The following is a 19,089-nucleotide window of genomic DNA, read 5'->3' as shown; positions in this document are numbered from 1 at the left end:
TCATCGCCCTCTCCCCCTCGTGATCGTTTGCCATGGCAGCCAACAGACTCATAGAGACTTGTAGGCTTGCCATGTATAATGTAAATTACAGGCTATTAAAATTATCAGAAAAATTGCTATATATGGCAATATAGGCCGAGTCCTGTAAGGGTTAACACAATTTTGTAAAAACACAATGTTAACAGCAATGCAATTAAGCAATTTAATCTCCACAGCTGTTGTATTGAATTTCAAAACGCAATAAAAACGCCACATGTGAATGTAGCCTAACTGCACCTGTGTGACATCAAAATATCTATACATGTCTCTGGCAGAATTCTGGAGTACTGTATATACTTGAGCCGTGACCCCTAATTTTAAACACAAAAAACTGGAAAAACCTATTGACTTGAGTATTAGCCGAGGGTAGGAAATGCATTGGTCACAGCCTCCCCAGTATATAGCCTGCCAGCCCCCTGTAGTATTATAGCCTTTCAGCCCCCTGTAGTATTATAGCCTGCCAGCCTCCTGTAGTATATAGACTTCCACCCCCCTGTAGGATATAGCCCGCCAGCCCCCAAGTATATAGCCTGCAGCCTCTGCCCCCAATAAAATGCCCGTAAGAAAAACAAACAAATAGTGTACTCTACTTCCGATGCCCACCTCCCCTTGGCAGGTCCTCTTCTATACAGCGATGCTCTAGCATCGGCTCCATGTCCCCGCCTGGTCCGTCGCAGGTACCATGACGTCAGCTGCTCGCTGACATCACAGTGTGTGCCGATGCACACATAGTAGAACGTCCACATCACAATCCCTGCAACGGACAGCGCGGGGACACGGTGCCGACGACTTATACCCGAGTATATACGGTAATTTCCACCTGAAATGCAGAGAGGACAGTTTTCCGATTCGCCTAAAAAAGGGGCGTGACTTTGGGAAAGGGGCATGACCTAGCCCTGACTCCAGAAAATGTAGGCGTTGTGCCAAAAAAATTGATCCGTTCACAAAAATTTTTTGCCATAAACTAGATCAATAAATTACCCCATAATAGAAACTACACCCCTCAATGTATGTAAAACAACTTTAATGAAGTTTGTTAACCCTTTAACTGTTTTACAGGGGATTCTCAGTGGATAAAATACCAAAATGCTCCACAAAGTTTGATACCTAATATCTCCTGAGTACAACAATACCCCAAATGTGGTTGTAACCTGCTGTATGGGCACATGCCAGGACATTGAAGGGAAGCTGCGCCATTCAGAGCAGATTTGAGTTGTCACTTTTTAAAGGCTATACAATCTTTATTTTTTTGGCAATTTGGACATGTAAGGGCTTATTTTCTTCAACATTAGATGCACTTTACAAATACTTCATTTTAGTTATTCATAAGCTCATGGATAACAATTTATTAACTCTTAAATGTATAGAGGTAAAGTAAATAGTCAATTTTGGTTTCCTTTCTTTTGTATTCTTTGGGGCCGTACACCGTACCGTAAAAATAACATATTTATTATTTGTCATCTTTATTCTATAGATCACTACAATTATGATGATACCCCATCCCCTTCTTTTCAGAGACATAACTTTAATATTTGTTGGGGGACTGGGCTGGTTTAGGGCTTTTATGCATTGAGTTGTACTTTTCAGTGGCACTATTTTGGCACACATAAATTTTTGAAACATTTTTGTGGGATTTTATGAAAAATGTAAATTTTTGGCAATTTTTTCTAGTTTTGTTTTTACAGTGTTCACCACGGGTCCAGTAATGATACTGATTTATTGCACAGATTGTTACAGACGATCGCTTGCTCAACCTAACACAGTGTAATACAGCTTTTAGCACCGGCTACGTTAAGCAGCCGGTGCCAGAAGCGTGATGTAGTAGTACTACATGCGCCAAATCCCTTCAGACCGTGACGTATTACTACGTCCAATGTCGGGAAGGGGTTAATAAATCTCCCCCAGTGTGTCACCATTGTGTTTTGTAAAAGAAAATGTGAGGGTGCATTTCACAACAGCTGAGAGGAGGACATTTGCCCAATTACATTGATGTCAACATTAAGGTAAAAGAAATCTACCACTTAAAAAAAGCACATTGTAAATCAAGCACACACACATTTAGCTGCGTGCACAGTGACTTCTCTTCTCTAGCTATAAAACTATGTCAATTCTGTTTAATTCATTCAAATTAGCTCCGGGTGCTCCTGTGACCCACACTGCACCCAGAGATTTTCGTCTTATAATTTATTCATCCCTCCTTGTATATCACGCCCCCTCGGATTCAGCCGCTCCCGAGAGCCAGTGATGTCTTAGGAACGCTTACACACGCGCGGTCTGCTTCCTCACCGGACTTCCTCCCACAGTGCTAGCACAGATGCCTGTTGTGGGAAGGAACATAGTGAAAGGGAGCCGATCACGCATGCGCAATTGTTTCCAAGAGCTAGGTGACCTCAGCTCTCTCAAAGCGCAGTCATCTGCTCCTCAGTGCGGCTGCAGGGGCAGGAGCCTGTTGTGGGAAGGAGGTAAGCGTTCCCAAGAGCCAGGTGACATTGTGTTAATTCATGCATTTTGTAAATGTAATGTTGACAGCAATATAATTAGGCAAATCTCCTCTCCTTAGCAGTTAAGCCTCACACAAACATTTATGGCAATCGTAGCCGTCATAGAAGTGCATTGTGCACGGGAATGGTACGGTGAGCACAACATTTGTCACTGTACTGTGCTGCCACTGGAAAAAGATGGGGCATGCTCTATCATTTGCCATACATACAGCATTCCTGCATGTCTCCCCATAGAGAGAGCGGACTGGGGTGGGGGAGCGCTCCCCCTCCACTTCTCTAGCCAGCTGCCAGTGTCCCGGGTCCCAGTCCAGGAGAGCATAGGTTTGTGTGAAAGAAGCCTAAATGCCACAAGTGAACGCAACATTAAAGTGAAACAAGCATGTCAACTTCTGCAGGAACAGCCCACAAATTAATGTGTAAGGGGAGGTCCAATCCAATCCAAATATATGCATGCTTGTTGGTGTGTATGGCCAACAGCTCTGGATAGGTAAATATGCCTGATCACAGAAGAGATTGCCACCAATCATTAAAATATCCATTGTAATATCAGTGAAAAGTGGTTCCTAATGAATTTCCCATTAAAAGGAAAGGGGGAGACGCCTCTCACAGCAGCTTGTCGCCCCTCAGAATAAAACATACCAGACTTTGAGATATAATATTATTTATGGAGCTAGATATGCATACAAAGATATTGCTTCTCTATATGACATAAGATATTTTTTTCCATTATGCCCACACAGAAATCTCTCTGCCAATTATTGTTGATATACCGCTATGCCAAGCGAGTCCAGTTTCTTTCAAAATGCTTTAAAGGAAAACTCAAATCTTCCCATACCAATACTTTATGGTCCGTTTCCAAGGGTTACTGGCATGTATTGACTCATGCTTAATTCGACAAAAATAGCTCAGAATTAATATAAAATAGATGGATGTGAATGGGCTATCTGGGTTTCATAAAATTCATAAAACATAAATAAAAGAAAACAAACACTTTTTCCTTCTCTCTTTGATCTTCTGCAAAGCTCCACTGGCATTACCGCTCAGGACTGGGAGCCATGATGCCAGTAACCACAGCAGGAAATTGGCTGCAGTAATGTTTATTATTTTCATGACTGCATTTGAGAGATTTTTTACAATACATAATAAAGTAACTCAACTATTTTGTGTGAAATTATTTAAAGTGCCATTATGCTTGAATTATCCCCATATTGTAACAAACCCTTTTACATACTTTTATCTAAAGATATCACAATACACATAGCAAGACTCATGAATGCAGAAACCTATAGTAGTGTTTGTTCCACTGCATGTGCATACAACAATACAAAAGAGTTATTGTCACATCCAATTACTCACCATCCCCGAATAAAAGCTCCTCTGGCAAGTTTTAACAAGTGGTTCTAAAACTAAAAGAAATTTATGACAAACAGGTTAGCAAAGGAAAGTGTTCACATGGCCGCTCCTAAAAGTGAGTATCATAGGCTAACATGACAATTTAGGCACACCTAGCTCCCGACTCGTACATAACCTTTCATCATAAAAGTGCTGTGCTAAGATAAAAGGGAACATCTGAAAACTGCAGAGGAGCTAACTAGTGGCAATAAGCACAGGAGGTCATCTATACTGAGCTATTCAGGATTAGTCAGACATTGCTGTCATTCATGGAAACCCTGTACATGTAAGTGAATGTGACTGCTACACTGAGTTCAATCAATTTACCCTCCACCTTTTAATATCACATAGTTTCTAGATCCAACATGATTATTTTCTCACTGTATATGTGTAATGACCATCAGTCATTTTCTGTCAGAGCTCTATATTTTCAAATTCACTTTAAAAGGCTTCACCTCACTACCAGAGGGAATATAAGTGTTAGGCCTCATGTACACAACTGTATTTGGCACCCACCGCAGTGTATTGTGCTCGTAGTGTCCATCACGCGCAGCATATTATAAAGCAGGTCCTATTCTTCCTATTGCTGGGCACCCACAGGGTTAAAGAGATCAGCGCATAAACTGTATACAGGCGGTCCCCTACTTAAGAACACTCAACTTACATACGACCCCTATTTACAAACGGACCTCTGGATATTGGTAATTTATTGTACTTTAGTCCTAGGCTACAATAAAAAGCTATAACAGTTATCAAAGGTGTCTGTAATGAAGCTTTATTGTTAATATTGATTCTTACCCGACATTTTTAAAATCCAATTGTCACAGAAACCCAAAAAAGTTATGGCTGGGATTACAATCATAAAATATACAGTTCCGACTTACATACAAATTCAACTTAAGAACAAACCTACAGACCCTATTTTGTATGTAACCCGGGGACTGCCTGTACAGTCATGGCCAAATGTTTTGAAAATGATACAAATGTTAATTATTACAAAGTGTACCGCATCAGGTTTTATAATGGCAATTTGCACATACTCCAGAATGTTATAAAGAGTGATCAGATTAACAGCAATTAATTGCAAAGTCAATATTTGCCTAGAAATTTTACTTTTTAGCCAAAAACACATTTCAACTTCATTGCAGGCCTGCCTTAAAAGGAGCAGCTAACATTGTTTCAGTGATTGCTCCATTAACACAGGTGTGGGTGTTGATGAGGACAGGGCTGGAGATCAATCTGTCATGATTAAAGAGAACCCGTCATGCAAAATAACCCCCTAAACTAAATATATTTTCATAAACTGCCATTAGAGAGCATTGCCTCTATCCCTTCATTGTCCCTCTACATGCCTGTAAACCTAAGCAATGAGGTCCTAAAGCTGTATGCAAATGACCTGTGAAATGTCCAATGAAGCATTAGCATATTCAAGCTGTCCACTCTATTCATGAGTGGGAGGCACAGCCACACCCCCAGTGCATGACTGACAGCCTGTATAATGATGTGAGGCTGTATAATGATGTGCTTCCTGGTGCTGGTGGCCACGCCCCCTGCAGCCTGTGTGTGCATGTGTGTGTTTAGGAGAGATACAGCAGATCCAGGCAGTCATGTTACAGCAGAACATGTCAGATACATGTGTAGCTGATGTCTGTGTCTCTCACCTGTATATTAGGAGGATGCAGCATGTCAGCAGATGCAGCACACATATAGCATCTTTACTATACATTACACACAGACATGAGCAGGGGGAGGAGAGGGGAGGGGTAACAGGGGTGACATCACTGCCTCTGACCATGTGACCAGCCTCATTTACATGATAAAAAAAATAGATGATTTTACAATGAATAATGTATGAAATAACTAGATAAAGGTTGGGATGGATCCTTGTGAGCTGCTCCAACAGGTAGACTTGCTGCAGTAACTCATTCTAACTGTCAATAAAAGCTTTTGTTACTCATAATATGATTGCACTTGTATTTCTGTATGTGATAAAAACATCTGACAAACACACATAAAAACCAGAGGGCAACAGATCATGTGAAAATATAATATTTGTGTCATTCTCAAAACTTTTGGCCATGACTGTACAGTAATCTCCTATGATGAGTGCAAGTAAAACAAGTATCAGTTCACTGACCACTATCTTTTTCCTGGCCATTTGTGCCAGGGATCGGTGATGTCAGCATGTTCAACATGTGATCACTTCAATGATGTATACGGAGGGAGATAGATATCATTAAAGTAGCCAGTAGGCATTTCATCATCTAATCTCTGATCTGTCTCATCTCTTTTTCTATGTGTCAGATACTAGTGAATGTTCAGAAGTTAAAGAAAGTGTATATAACCTGCACCCTGGTAATCTAACCACATTGTCAGCTTACCGCACTAGAGGGATCATAATGGGGCTTATTTACAAAGGGCCACGGCCGAATTTAGGTTGGGTTTTCCAACGTTTTCGGGGATTGCGCCGCTGGGACAGGTATATAGAAGGGGATAGGATTTAGTCGCAATCGCGCCGGCTTACATGCAACACAAATCGGGGGCGGCCTTTGGACAATCCGACGGATTCAGACAAACTGTGGTATTTACCTTTTAAATTTGTGTCACTTACATGCACCGGGAGGAAGATGTGAACTCCGGTGTACCTGAGCGGGGAAGTGACACATGCAGGATATCGGGCGCACAATCGCGGATCTACTACAGACTGCGTACGTAAATGTGCCCCAATGTGTCTGCTTAGGGCGTCCCTGCCCACATCCTGGAATTTTAAACTGACCATCACTATAGGATAGGAGCTAAAACAGCAATAAAACTGAGTAAAATTGTCGAGTAAAGGGTTAAAAATTATATTTATTGCGTTAACATCACTAGGGGCTAATAATTTGAGAATTTTCTTTCATGGGAAAACCCCTTAAACGTTTACACAATAAAGATCATTTTTAATCCCTTACTTTACAATTTTACTCAGTTTTATCGCTGTTTTAGCTCCTATCACTTAGTGATAGTCAGTGCAAAATTCCAGAGTGTGGGCGGGGACTCTCTAAGCAGACACGTCATGATCTCTCTAGTGCTGAGAGATGCTGAGTGCTGACAATGTGGTTAGTTTATCAGGGTACAAGTTTATATACAATTTCATTTAGCTTTTCAACATTCACCAGTGGCATAACTATTGCGGTCTCGGGAGGAGTGGGCTTGCAGCTCTCAGTGTGGTACTAAAAAGAGCATCTTTCAGTTCGCTGCATTGATACAGTTACAAAGCATCTCAGCGCACTGGAAGACGTTATTATAGTGAACTGTGACAGCCACGGGCTGCTGTCACTCTCACACTCCGACAGCTTCTAAGGAAGGAGCTCTTTCCTCCGCTGACATCAGAGGCCCCAACCACCAGTCCCTTCTGTGTGAAGGTCCCTGCTGCTGGGGCCTTCTGTGTGAAGGTCCCTGCTGCTGGGGCCTTCTGAGGTGGTTCCTGCCTGCTGTGTGCTGCGATACCAGGCTGGTCCTGGGATTTGGCAGCAGCACGGAGAATGGAGGAAGTACCTGGGTCTGTAATGTGACTCCAGATACGGTGCCAGCTGTCAGGACGCTGAGGAAGGCAGAGGAAGGGGGAGTGCAATCCTGTGGTACCTGAGAAAGCTACACTATCCAGGACAATCTACAGCTGGAGAGATATGTAACTGTGTATGTGTGTGTGTACTGTATATGTAATGTGTATATACAGATATACCATGAGTATAAGTGTGAGCATGTGCAATAGGAGGAAAATTTATTAGTGCAGTTTCTGGTGTAGAAGCACTGAAATAATCACAATTTCTTCTAACTGCAAGAAATGGGGATTATGGGGAAATGGGGACGGCCAGTGCATGGTGGGTGAGCACTGGGTGTTCTTGCCTGCATAATTTTAAACCCCTTACTGATATGTGATGTATTATCATATCACATGGCAGCTGCGTGTGAATGGACACGAGCAAGCTGAACCTACCCCATAAGAAGTGGGTGTTTACGGCAAACCTTCGATTTCCGCTGGCAATGCTCCCAGCAGTGCTGCCATTTTGGCTTAGATCACCGCTCCCAGTGATGTCACTGGAAAGCGCCAATTTTCTGGCCATTTGTTACAATGTGCTAGTGGCACATTGTAATAAATTAACAGTAAAATCCCAATATTCTCCCATACTGTAGTATGGTACCCTAGGAGGTCTGAAAAATAATAAAAATAAAAGTAATAAATAAATAAAACAAAAATAAAAATTCAAATCAACCCCCTTTCCCTAGATATAAAAATAAAGAGAAAAAGTCATAAACCGGTGTTTCACAGGGGTTAAAACAAAATAGAGATGGAATTTACCATTTTTAATTTTTGGTGTGGGAATACATTGATTTTGGCCCATAAATGAAAATTCACAATGGATTAAATGATGAAGAGCTCCACAAAGTTATACTCTGAGTGTGCCGATACACCATACGTGTTGAAAATCTGCTGTATGGGCACACGGCCTGGAATAGAAAGAAAGTAATGCCATTTAGTACATATTTGCATTGTCACATTTTACAGGCTATAAAATATAATTTTTTTTTCAATGTGAACATCTGGGGGCTTATTTTTTCTGGGAGAAATTCAGATAATTCTTTCTTGGTTGGGATAAGCAAATCAATAATTCTGGTTTATGGTTTTTAGCTTTTTTTTCAATTTGCTGTTCACCATAACATAAAAATAATGGGGCACATTTACTTACCCGATCCTGTTGCGATCCCAGATCCGGACGGTCCGACGAAGATGAAGTTTACCAAGATCGTGCGCCTGAGATCCTGCATATGTCGCTTCTCCGCTGAGGTCGGCCGGAGTTCACCTTCTTCTTCCTGGTGTATGTGAGTGCATGTCTTGCGACACAATTTGAGATGTTAAATCACGCGCGTTATCCGAATACGTCGGATCGTCCGACGGCCTGTCCGTCGATTTGTGACTCATGAAAGCCGGCGCCGATGCGTCAAAATCCGATCGCGTGCGCCACAGTTAAATGCGGTGCAAAACGGAAAAATTGGGGGAACCTGACGGAAATGCGTTCCGCGAACCTTTAGTAAATGTGCCCCAATATGTTATTTTTTATTCTATGGGTCACCACAATTATGACGATACCCCATTTTATGATTGACTTGTTTTGCATAATATGGAACTCATTTGTCAAGGATTTTGCTTGTTTTTCCATCTCCATGTTCTAGGGCTCGTTTTTTTGTGAGACAAGCTGTACTTTTACGTCAGGGTTAATGTTACTTTTTGATCAATTTTTATCCTGTTTTTATGAGGTTGGATTTTAAAACTTTATTTTATTGTATGGCTTGTTATAGACACAGCAATACCAATTAATTTTGCATTTTTGTGGCGATTTTCACTTTTTTATGCTGTATGTGTTTTTACATTGGATTAAGGTATTTGGGGATTTTTATTCTTTTATTAATGATTTTTAGGCAGTTTTACTCCTCAAAAATAGTCCCAATAGTCCCATGCCCACAAGGCTATTTCCCCTCTCCCTCTTCCCATCTCCTGAAGCTTGCAGAGAGATAGAAGGTAATGTGACAGAAGCTCAATTATTCAGTATAAGCTGCTGATCTCCAGTCACATGACTGTCTGCAGCGGCTGGGAGTGAGACCTGCCTATCCCCATAGCAGTTTGCTACTGCACACAATGCTATTGGCATGATCGAGCTGTGACAGCACGACCCTGTACTGGGGCAGAGGGCTGATATTATTGGTGCCCTATCACAGCAGCCCCTGAATAAAATGCTCAATATGAGTAGAGGGAGTTAAAAGACATGAAGATTAGATGCCATGTGCATCCTTTCTGAATGTCAGTATATAAAGATCACTAATAAAAGTTAGCTTATGAGATGTTACGATTAGATCACCATTATCTGCATATACTTACAGCAAGATACACATATGTGTCCCCTGCTAAGTGGAGCCCCAGTTTAGTGAATAATAATAAGTTATACCTCCCTAGTCTGGTCTTGGGGTGGGGAGGGGGGGTATAAATACTGAAGTAAAAAATAGTGGAGAAATGCAGAGCAACTAACTACTAATCCCAGACCCTCCAGACAACCCTCAAATCTGAGGGATCTTCCCATGTAACGTCAGAAGCTGCAAAACCTGTCCTCGAATCTTGACTACAGACAGAATACAGATCCCCAACATGACATCCGGCCACATTCTCATGTTCCACATCTAATGTGGTCTACCTGATTGTGTGTACAAATTCCCCTGTGGGGTGCTTGTTTGTTGGAGAGACAGGACAAAAACTTAAAACCCAGAAGAGGTGTCATCATCACACGATAAAGCAGAAACATCTACCTGTGGCCGAACACTTGTACAATCCTGGCCATAATACCATGGATATGGCAATTTCAGGTCACAAAATGAAAGAAGAATTTGGGAATACACGATTATAACCCTATTTGAACAGTTCTGCTCTCAGACACTTTTGATTAATCCCCCCCATTAAATTCATACCATGTGCAAAGGAGACTATTTCAAAAAATAAATTATTTTATTGCCAAGCAAAACTTAAAAAAATCTAGAAAAATCCCTCTTTGGTGTATCATATCAGGCTCATTATTATGTATCATATCAGACTATTGCATTTTCACTTTTTGTTTATCCAAGAGAGATTTTTCCATCCAAGGTGAGAGCAATTTACTGTTTAAACGTTTAAGCAGCAATCTTATCTCAGTAGAAATGGTCTGTGGTACCAGTGACCTTTGCAGAGATTTAGATAAACACTGCATTCAATCCCAAATCATGGACACACAAAAATGAAAGGTAAACAGGAGACACAAAAACCAAGCAACAATCCAAGGATCAGGGCTATTTTTAGCAGAACTAGACCTGGTTGACCGGCCTGCAGATCTAGAAATATCTGTCTAGAATGAATGTAGATCTTATCTACACAACATAGTAAACAGAGTACAAATACAGCCAGCAAACAGGGCAGATGCAAAGTGAGCCCACTGAAAGCCCCTGAAAAGGCTTTACTGACCAAGCATTTTTAGCATATTTGTGGTCATAGTGGTTTAAGTATTATAAATGTAGTTTTTGCTGTGATACCTTGAAGGACATCTACCACCAGATTTAGGGGTGATAGACTGTCACCAAAGCAATACTCGTTACCTTAGGGGTTAAGTGGCAGTGTTTCTGTCATGCTCCTCCACAACGGATAAAGTACTTTATTAAAAGTACATTATTCAGTGTAGCGAACCAGGAGGAACATGACAGAAACACTGCCACTTAAAGGGAACCTGTCACCAGGAGACCCATTTTTAGCACTCCCCCAGTCCCCACAGAGCATAGTACATACACTGCCAAAGTGTTTTTGTATAAAAAATATGTTTTACAGAAAAAAAGATATGTTATATTGTACCTCTCATTAGCATCTGCTGTGTGACTAGGCAGTTGCCAATTGGGAGGGACTGGAAAGGAGCAGTTCCCCCCCACCCTTGGGAAACATGTGACCTTTTCAAATATATGAATAACTCCCCACACTCGGGATTGGCTGTAGAGGAGCAGGGGGCGTCGCTAAGCCAAGTGATGGGTGTTTTCATATATTTGAAAAGGTCACATGGAGTAGCTGTTTCCCAAGGGGGGGGGGGACTGCTCCTTTCCAGCTCCTCCCAAAAGGCAACTGCCTAGTCACACAGCAGATGCTAATGAAAGGTACAATATAACATATCTTTTTTTCTGTAAAACCAATTTTTAATACAAAAACACTTTGGCAGTGTATGTACTATGCTCTGTGGGGACTGGGGGAATGCTAAAAATGGGTCTCCTGGTGACAGGTTCCCTTTAACTAAGGTAACAAACCATTGGTGGTGGATGTCCTTTAAAATTGCAGCCTTTTTTTGGTGACAAACTGGCAAACTCTGTGTTGGTTAGTGGTCTTGGTGCCGTCAAAGCCAGCACTAATGTAGAGTTTTCAGCTCTCTCCGACTAGTCTAAAACTAAGGCCTGCTATTGCATTCCATGCAGAAGCAGGAGAAACTCCAGGGACGCAAAAAGATGTTATTGCAAAATTGGGAGGTTAAAGCTTGGTCTGTACTGGGATGCGCCCAGCTATGGTTCTAGAAAGAATAGCAGCATAGTCTCACTCAATTAAAAGGAGGGGTCATATACCAACAACATTCTGTTTTGCAGGACAGAAGCAGGTGCACAATGATGTCCTTCTATAATGTGGGGAAGTGAACATTAGGCTTTTTGCACAAAAATATTGTCTGGGGACAGTGGTTTCCACAGCCCAGAGTTGACTGCCTGATACGCAATACTCACGGCAGGTCCTTTTCTTGCTCAAATGTGCAGTTCACTGTCATGGATGTGTGAGTGGACCCTTACACACCAATGACATATAGGCAGCATACAGCGGACCTTGGACCCTTAGTTTGTTACATGCATATGTTCCTGCAGAAGAGGCCTTACAAAGAAAAATAACTCTGAAGATGGAAATGACCTCAAGAGTCACAGAGACGGAGGAGAAATGCTGGACTGTCCCTTCTTGTAGCTGGTCTATTGGACATCATTAAATCCAGGAAAGGTGATCCTAGCATGACTCTCCTTTGTTCCTATGAATTCTTACTGGTCAATTTATACGGTTATCAATGTTCTTTTTCTGTGAAATGCTGTGTCTGCTAGAATAATATATATATATATATATATATATATATATATATATATATATATATATATATTAACAATGCAAAAACTGTAAATCACAGTGGGTTTGCCATCCCTGAATTTGTGTAGCTTAGCCATGGCAATTTTGACATATTTATTCTCAGGATTAGGTCTGGGAATAAACCTTTAAAGGGACATAAAACCTAAAGCATCATAAATCCTTTGGCTGTGCACTTGACATGCTCTTTTGTTATCTGTAATCAGCTATTTAAGGATGGGGAGAATGGTTGACTAGAGATTTGTTCAATGTAACCATTTTTTTCACAGACCCTTCGCATGAATGGGCCAATCTGGTCCATAAAAGTAGGGCAGTGTAGAACATGAGACAATTTCATTAGATAAAGCGAACCTTTAAATAATCTGATGTGTGGATGAGCACTTAGGTTTATTTTGCTAGTGCCACCCATTACAGAAAAACATGGTGTGCTTATATTCTACAGCTACAGCCCTACAAATCAAAGAGGAATAGTATAGTTACCTCTATGGCATTCACAATGAAATAAGAATTTTCCATTACCATCTATGTGTGAATGATACTGTCTTATTTAAGTAAATTTACTTCTACAATCTTCAAATATCTATGATTTTGTGGAACAGGAGTGCTAGATACAGTATATCTTTAGGGTAACATGCTGAGTATTCTAAGGTTAGATTCAAGTTTTTAGCCCTCTACTGTAAGGACATGTTGGGAGGATTCCGGACGGGTCTTTACAACAGAGGACTACAACGTATCCTACTGTATGCACATAAAGTAGGATACATCCTCTAGTGCGGATCCTCCCACTTTCAAGCGTTAACATTTTTGGGGTATCTCCCGAGTGATCTATATGTACTTTATAGACCATTACGTCACTAGGGAAAATACTCTCACTGGTGGCCAGTGAATGGATGCCATCTGTCCCCCATAGGCTATTATGGCCTCCACTGAGTGTATTCTGTCCTCTTCAGCAGGATGGGAAAACACAGCTCACAGCATTTTTTCATCCAGTTTTTCCCCCACCTGCCAGTATATGGCTATGGACACCTTTAGTGTGTACACTGGGAGCTTTCCTGGTGTACGTAATAATTGTATCCAAAGATGGAAATATGAACCTAGCATAATCATGCAGCAATATTGATAATAATCTGCCAACAAACTACCAAGATGAAAGGGCAGAATGCCTACAGCCTCAGGCTACAAAATTTGATAGTAGTCTGTAATCATGGAAACATAGATCTGCATTTTAAAACATTAAAATAAAATCTTGAAAATGTGTACAGGTCCTTTGAAGCTTTAAGAGGACTGGTCACCCTAAAAGAATGCTGTAGTTGCTGCTTACTAAAGTAAGCAGCTCCTAGCGCTACCCCATTATTAGCAGTGTTAAACTGCTAGCTTTATCGGAAACCTTGCGATAAAGCTAGCAGACACTGCGGTCCAGGGTATTCATGAGGGGGCAGTCTAAGGTGTCCCCTCTCCTCCACTTCTTCCCCAGATCGGCCCTCCCATGCCATAGGCTGGCGGTGACTGCCAGGCTTCATGCGGCAGTCACCGCCTCCTACTATCACTACTCATGAAGCTTGGTCCAGCGTACTGAGGGTATGGCAGTGCAAGGTTCGCTAGCTTTATCGGAACGTTCCAATAAAGCTAGCAATTTAACACTGCTAATACTGGGGTAGCGCTATGAACTACTTAATTTAGTAAGTAGCTCCTAGAGCGTTATTTTAGGGCAGGGGTGGCGAACCTATGGCACGGGTGCCAGATGCGGCACTCGGAGCCTTTTCTGTGGGCACCCGGGCCATCACCCAAGCACACCAGACAGGATTCAAAGAATCTTCCTGCAGTTCCAAGCAACTTTAAAAGATGCTGCTTTCAGTCATATATTTAAGTGATACTTACTTCGCTACTTGGGAGAGAGAAGGAGTAGATGGGGCCAAATTATCTTTGGAAGACCTTCTGCTGGCCCCAAAATTCTGTATACAGAGGGACACTGACGAGAAGCTAAAATGATGCAAATTTTCCATCTTGTCCACAGGAGGCCAATATGATCCAACATTGTTGAAAAAGAGGGAGCAATAAGTTAATGCTTTAATTTTTGGTTGGCACCACGCAATAAATAAGGGGGGTTTTGGGTTGCAGTTTGGGCACTCGGCTGCTGAAAGGTTCGCCATCACTGTTTTAGGGTGACATTTCCCTTGTTATCTCTATGTAACTAAAACCGTGTCAAAAAAACATAAGTAAACAAATACTCAATGTTACATTGCTTTTTATGTGCTGAAAAACTCGGCTTATACACGAGTATATACGGTAGGTATAACCAGTCCATGATAACTTGATGGGTATACCACATTCTGCGGTCCTATTTTTGCAGCGGTTTTCTGGAAGCAAAAATGGCTGCGTTTCACCCTTGTAACTCATATGCCACCGTAAACTGGCTGTATCCACAAAAAAATACAGTTGACTGGCACCCACGTGAGTTGGATTTTCGGACTCCCATAGACTTCTATGGAGAAACTGTGCCATAATAGGACATGTTCTATTTTTTCTGTTGCGGTCTGGCAGCCAGTTCACTGTGCGGTGAGAAATACGGTGATCAGATACAAAGAAGTATTTCTTATTAAAGGCAATGGAGCCGTTTTTAAGATTTCAAAACAATATGATTTAGTAACATAGGATCCCAGCGTGGGGACCTAAGGAGGCAAAGAGGAGTCTAAAAATAAGTACTATTGTTCTAATTAGGGAAGCGATTAGTGGAAGGAAGCAGGGACTCCAATTCCGAAGACATTTGTTGGGCAATCTTTATGCTAGATTATGTCTTGTTGACATCACAACTATTTTCTTACAAAAACATAGACAAGGATAAATCTCCCATATAATATCTATTAAAAAAATTTCTAGTGTAACGGCACGCAATTTATTTACCAAAGCTGCTTAGCAGGGTGGAAGAAATCTCATGTGTTAAAAATTTAGGGACAGAAACAAGTCTAATTTTATATATAAAGCTTCAAAAAATATCAAGTAAATGCCATGTCTGTCGAGCATCAGGAAACATGACAAAGCTTCCATATACAGCCTCTGTAAGCTTCAAGTATTGTAGGTTATTTGCGGGGTCGTCATTGTGTTACATATGTAAAAAATTGACAGCAATGCCCACAGTTCTAAGAAATCAGCTTGGTAAGCTATGTTTGTTACATACTACATCATCACCAGCAAAACTTGCAGTCAAGTAATAGTAATTTCACAAATATCTATGTATGGACGTTATACGCACAGAGTATATCCAGTCAGCGATGCTTGACAGACAGCTGAAGGTACTAGAAGATAAGTATTTATATTCCTTTCTACAGGAGATGTACATCTGACAATCGTCATGCAAAGGAATTCTTGGAATATTTACATATCGCTGCTGAATCTGAGCCTCTGGACTGAAGCAGAGTATAGAATGTACAGTGGAGCCGCAGATGTTTCCAAGCTACTTTGCATTTAGTGTCTCATTTGTGAAGGGAGAAAATGTGTGGCCTGGGCTGTCATTGTGTCTTGTATCAATGATTACAAGTGATCATGGCTTCCTAGCCCTTGTGATGTGCAGGCCTATTCAGCAGCGAGCAGGTACCGGAGCACAGCTCTTCCATCTTGTCACTAGCACAATGCTGAGGAATCCACTAACAATGCACAGGATAGCAGCGAGAGCCATCCCCTCCTCTTCCAGGAAGAATGGGCAGGTGGGGGTGGGTGAGGGAGAAAGGATCGGATTGCTTTAATCAGATACCAGTGTAAGTCTATGACACAGCGATATTTATATGCTGGGCACACACCTTGGCTGTGTGCCCTATGCCTCTCTGCCTACTGCGTGTATAGGAAGCTATGGAATGAAGCGGATGGCTTGTCTACTGACCACTCTTACCACTGATAGAACAAGTCACCATTCTAAATACATGTAGCCAAGCTCCTCTTATTTCTGATTATTTTCTCCAATTCCACATTGGAGACTGTCACTGCAACTGAGCAGAGTCCCAGACATCTGTGTAGCCTATAGATAAGAAAACTGTAAATGATTCACAGGTCTACACAACGATAGTACTGTAAGGAGCCATGTAGGAGGACGGATACTGAACACAGTCTATAAGCCAACACTTCTTCAGTAGTGCCAACGTCTATACATCATGTATACTACAGAAATTCCATATGCTACGTAGGGGTCAATATAATAGAAGGCCAAACCTCCATGTTCATTACCCACGAGAAAACTACATACAACACAAAACACTGCCATTATCTAAACGGCTTGGAGCATCCAGTATATATATATATATACACACATATACATACATAAACACACTTGTGTGATTGATCATTCCATTTTATACAGATAGTACAGTCAATGCAATGCTGCATGCATGTATGTATGTATGTATCTCTAGAATAGTGATGCCAGGGCTCCATACATACATCTCTATAAGTGATGCCAGGGTTATGCTGTATCTATTAGTGATGCCAGGGCATGTATCTCTAGAATGGTGATACCAGGGCTATACTGTGTGCATGTTTCTCTATAATGGTGATGCCAGGGCTCTATACATTAGTCTGACTTGCTGCCCCTAACTATTACTGATGCCAGGGCTATGCTGAGTGTATGTATCTCTAGAATGGTGATGCCAGGGCTCCATGCATTAGGCTGGGTGGCTGTGTCTATAAATGATGCCAGGGCTATGCTGAGTGATGTGATGCCAGGGCTATGCTGAGTGTATGTATCTCTAGAATGGTGATGCCACGGCTCCATACATTAAGCTGTGTCTATAAGTGATGCCAAGGCTATGCTGAGGGCATGTATCTCTAGAATGGTGATGCCAGGGCTCCATACATTAGGCTGGGTGGCTGTGTCTATAAGTGATGCCAGGGCTATGCTGGGGGCATGTATCTCTAGAATGGTGATGCCATGGCTCCATACATTAGGCTGGGTGGCTGTGTCTATAAGTGATGCCAGGGCTATGCTGAGTGATGTGATGCCAGGGCTATGCTGAGGGCATGTATCTCTAGAATGGTGATGCCACGGCTCCATACTTTAAGCTGGGTCTATAAGTGATGCCAGGGCTACTCTGAGGGCATGTATCTCTAGAATGGTGATGCCAGGGATCCATACATTGGCCTGGCTTCCTGCTACATGATGACACAGGAATGTGTGGGCTCTGGGGACAGGGATGCTACCCATGTCATGCACATGATACTGTGTTATGTGTTCTGCTCATTCATTCTAGTGATGCAGTAATGAAGAGAACATGATACCTCCTGCCGGCAGCACGGAGCGGGCTCTAGGAGCGGATCTGGAGCAGATCTCTCTCTCACTGACCGCGGCTCATCCTCCTCTGCTCCTGGGATGGCGCTCCTCGGGGGTCACCAGCTACACCCCATCTCTGCCCCCGTTGTCACGGATCGTCCACGATGACTCAAGGACAACAAGGAAGGAAGGAGAGAGGTAGAGGCGCTCGCCTGCCCCGCAGCAGGGCCAGCAGATTGTGAGGGAGAGAGGGCGGGGACAGGTCACCAGCGGGAGAAAGGGAGGCAGGAAGCAGGAATGGCAGCGCACGGCTCCCCTCACACGACTGTGGGCTCTGCGCTCTGGGGAAGAAGCGGGGCTGCTGGGATTCTGTGTCGCCGCTGAGGGGACGGAGGTAGAGCGGGGCGGAGGATTTACTGCACAGATCCGTCCACCCCTCCTGGTGCTGGATGGTGCAGTCCATCAATCCGCAGTTACCTCTGATACATGTCTCAGAGTCCTCCTGTGCAGATTACCGTGCAGTGTGAACGAGGGGCTGCGGTACAGCAGTGCACAGCTATTACTGACGCCGGTAACACATATGGTTTAATGCACTCAAAGGGCAGAGTCTTCTTCCTGATGTCATGGAAGCATAAAATAAAGACTCTTATTTAAGCCCCTTTACAACCAGGCCATTTTGAAATACATTTCCATAGGCGAGGTAATAAATGTATTGATCATGGAGGTAAGGGATCAGTATGAGCAAGTGATGGAAATGACGGCTCTTCTTAGTGAGCTGGCTCATTAGGCTAAGAAGAACCGGCTCTTCTGGCTCCTGAACGGCTCCCTATTACATATATAGGTCCCCCGACTTCATACCACTTTTAACCTAATTGTATTGGGTTAAAGGGGGTGTGGTGAGCCGGTTAGGGGCGGGGTTAAGTGAACCTGCTTCAATCGTTCACGGGACACATCACTAGTATGGGCGGCTGTCGGGAACCCAAGGATTCTAGGGGCCAATGACCGCCTGAACCGATCACCAAGTTGCTACTGCCCTGTGCGACATGCCCCCCCTCCTCCGGGGCCTAGCCTTTCCCGTGGCCTGGCAGAGCCTGGCAGGTCTCTAGCAGGTGGTGTGTGCAAGAAAATGGAGGGAGAGGCTGATAGAATAGGTTTCTCCCTGGGGCAACCCCACTATTCAACCTGACCCTGCAGGG

At 42.6% G+C, this 19,089-nt stretch overlaps 1 protein-coding gene across 2 annotated transcripts in view; it reads right to left on the bottom strand.

Moving 5' to 3' along the window:
• WASF1 (WASP family member 1) overlaps window positions 1-18,350 on the bottom strand; it is a 54,547-nt gene extending 36,197 nt beyond the window's left edge. Inside the window, exon 1 of one of the 2 annotated variants that reach the window (XM_072141794.1) lies at window positions 17,902-18,350. The gene's annotated coding sequence lies outside the window, so the exon portion shown is untranslated. Of the gene's footprint in view, window positions 1-3,896; window positions 3,918-17,901 lie in introns of those variants that run through there. The other variant, XM_072141795.1, reaches the window with a different exon arrangement.
• Window positions 18,351-19,089: the final 739 nt, after the last annotated feature.

The sequence above is a fragment of the Engystomops pustulosus genome, chromosome 3, assembly GCF_040894005.1.
Source record: "Engystomops pustulosus chromosome 3, aEngPut4.maternal, whole genome shotgun sequence".
NCBI classification, from domain to species: Eukaryota; Metazoa; Chordata; class Amphibia; order Anura; family Leptodactylidae; genus Engystomops; species Engystomops pustulosus.
This window is presented reverse-complemented; position numbering and strand designations above follow the sequence as displayed.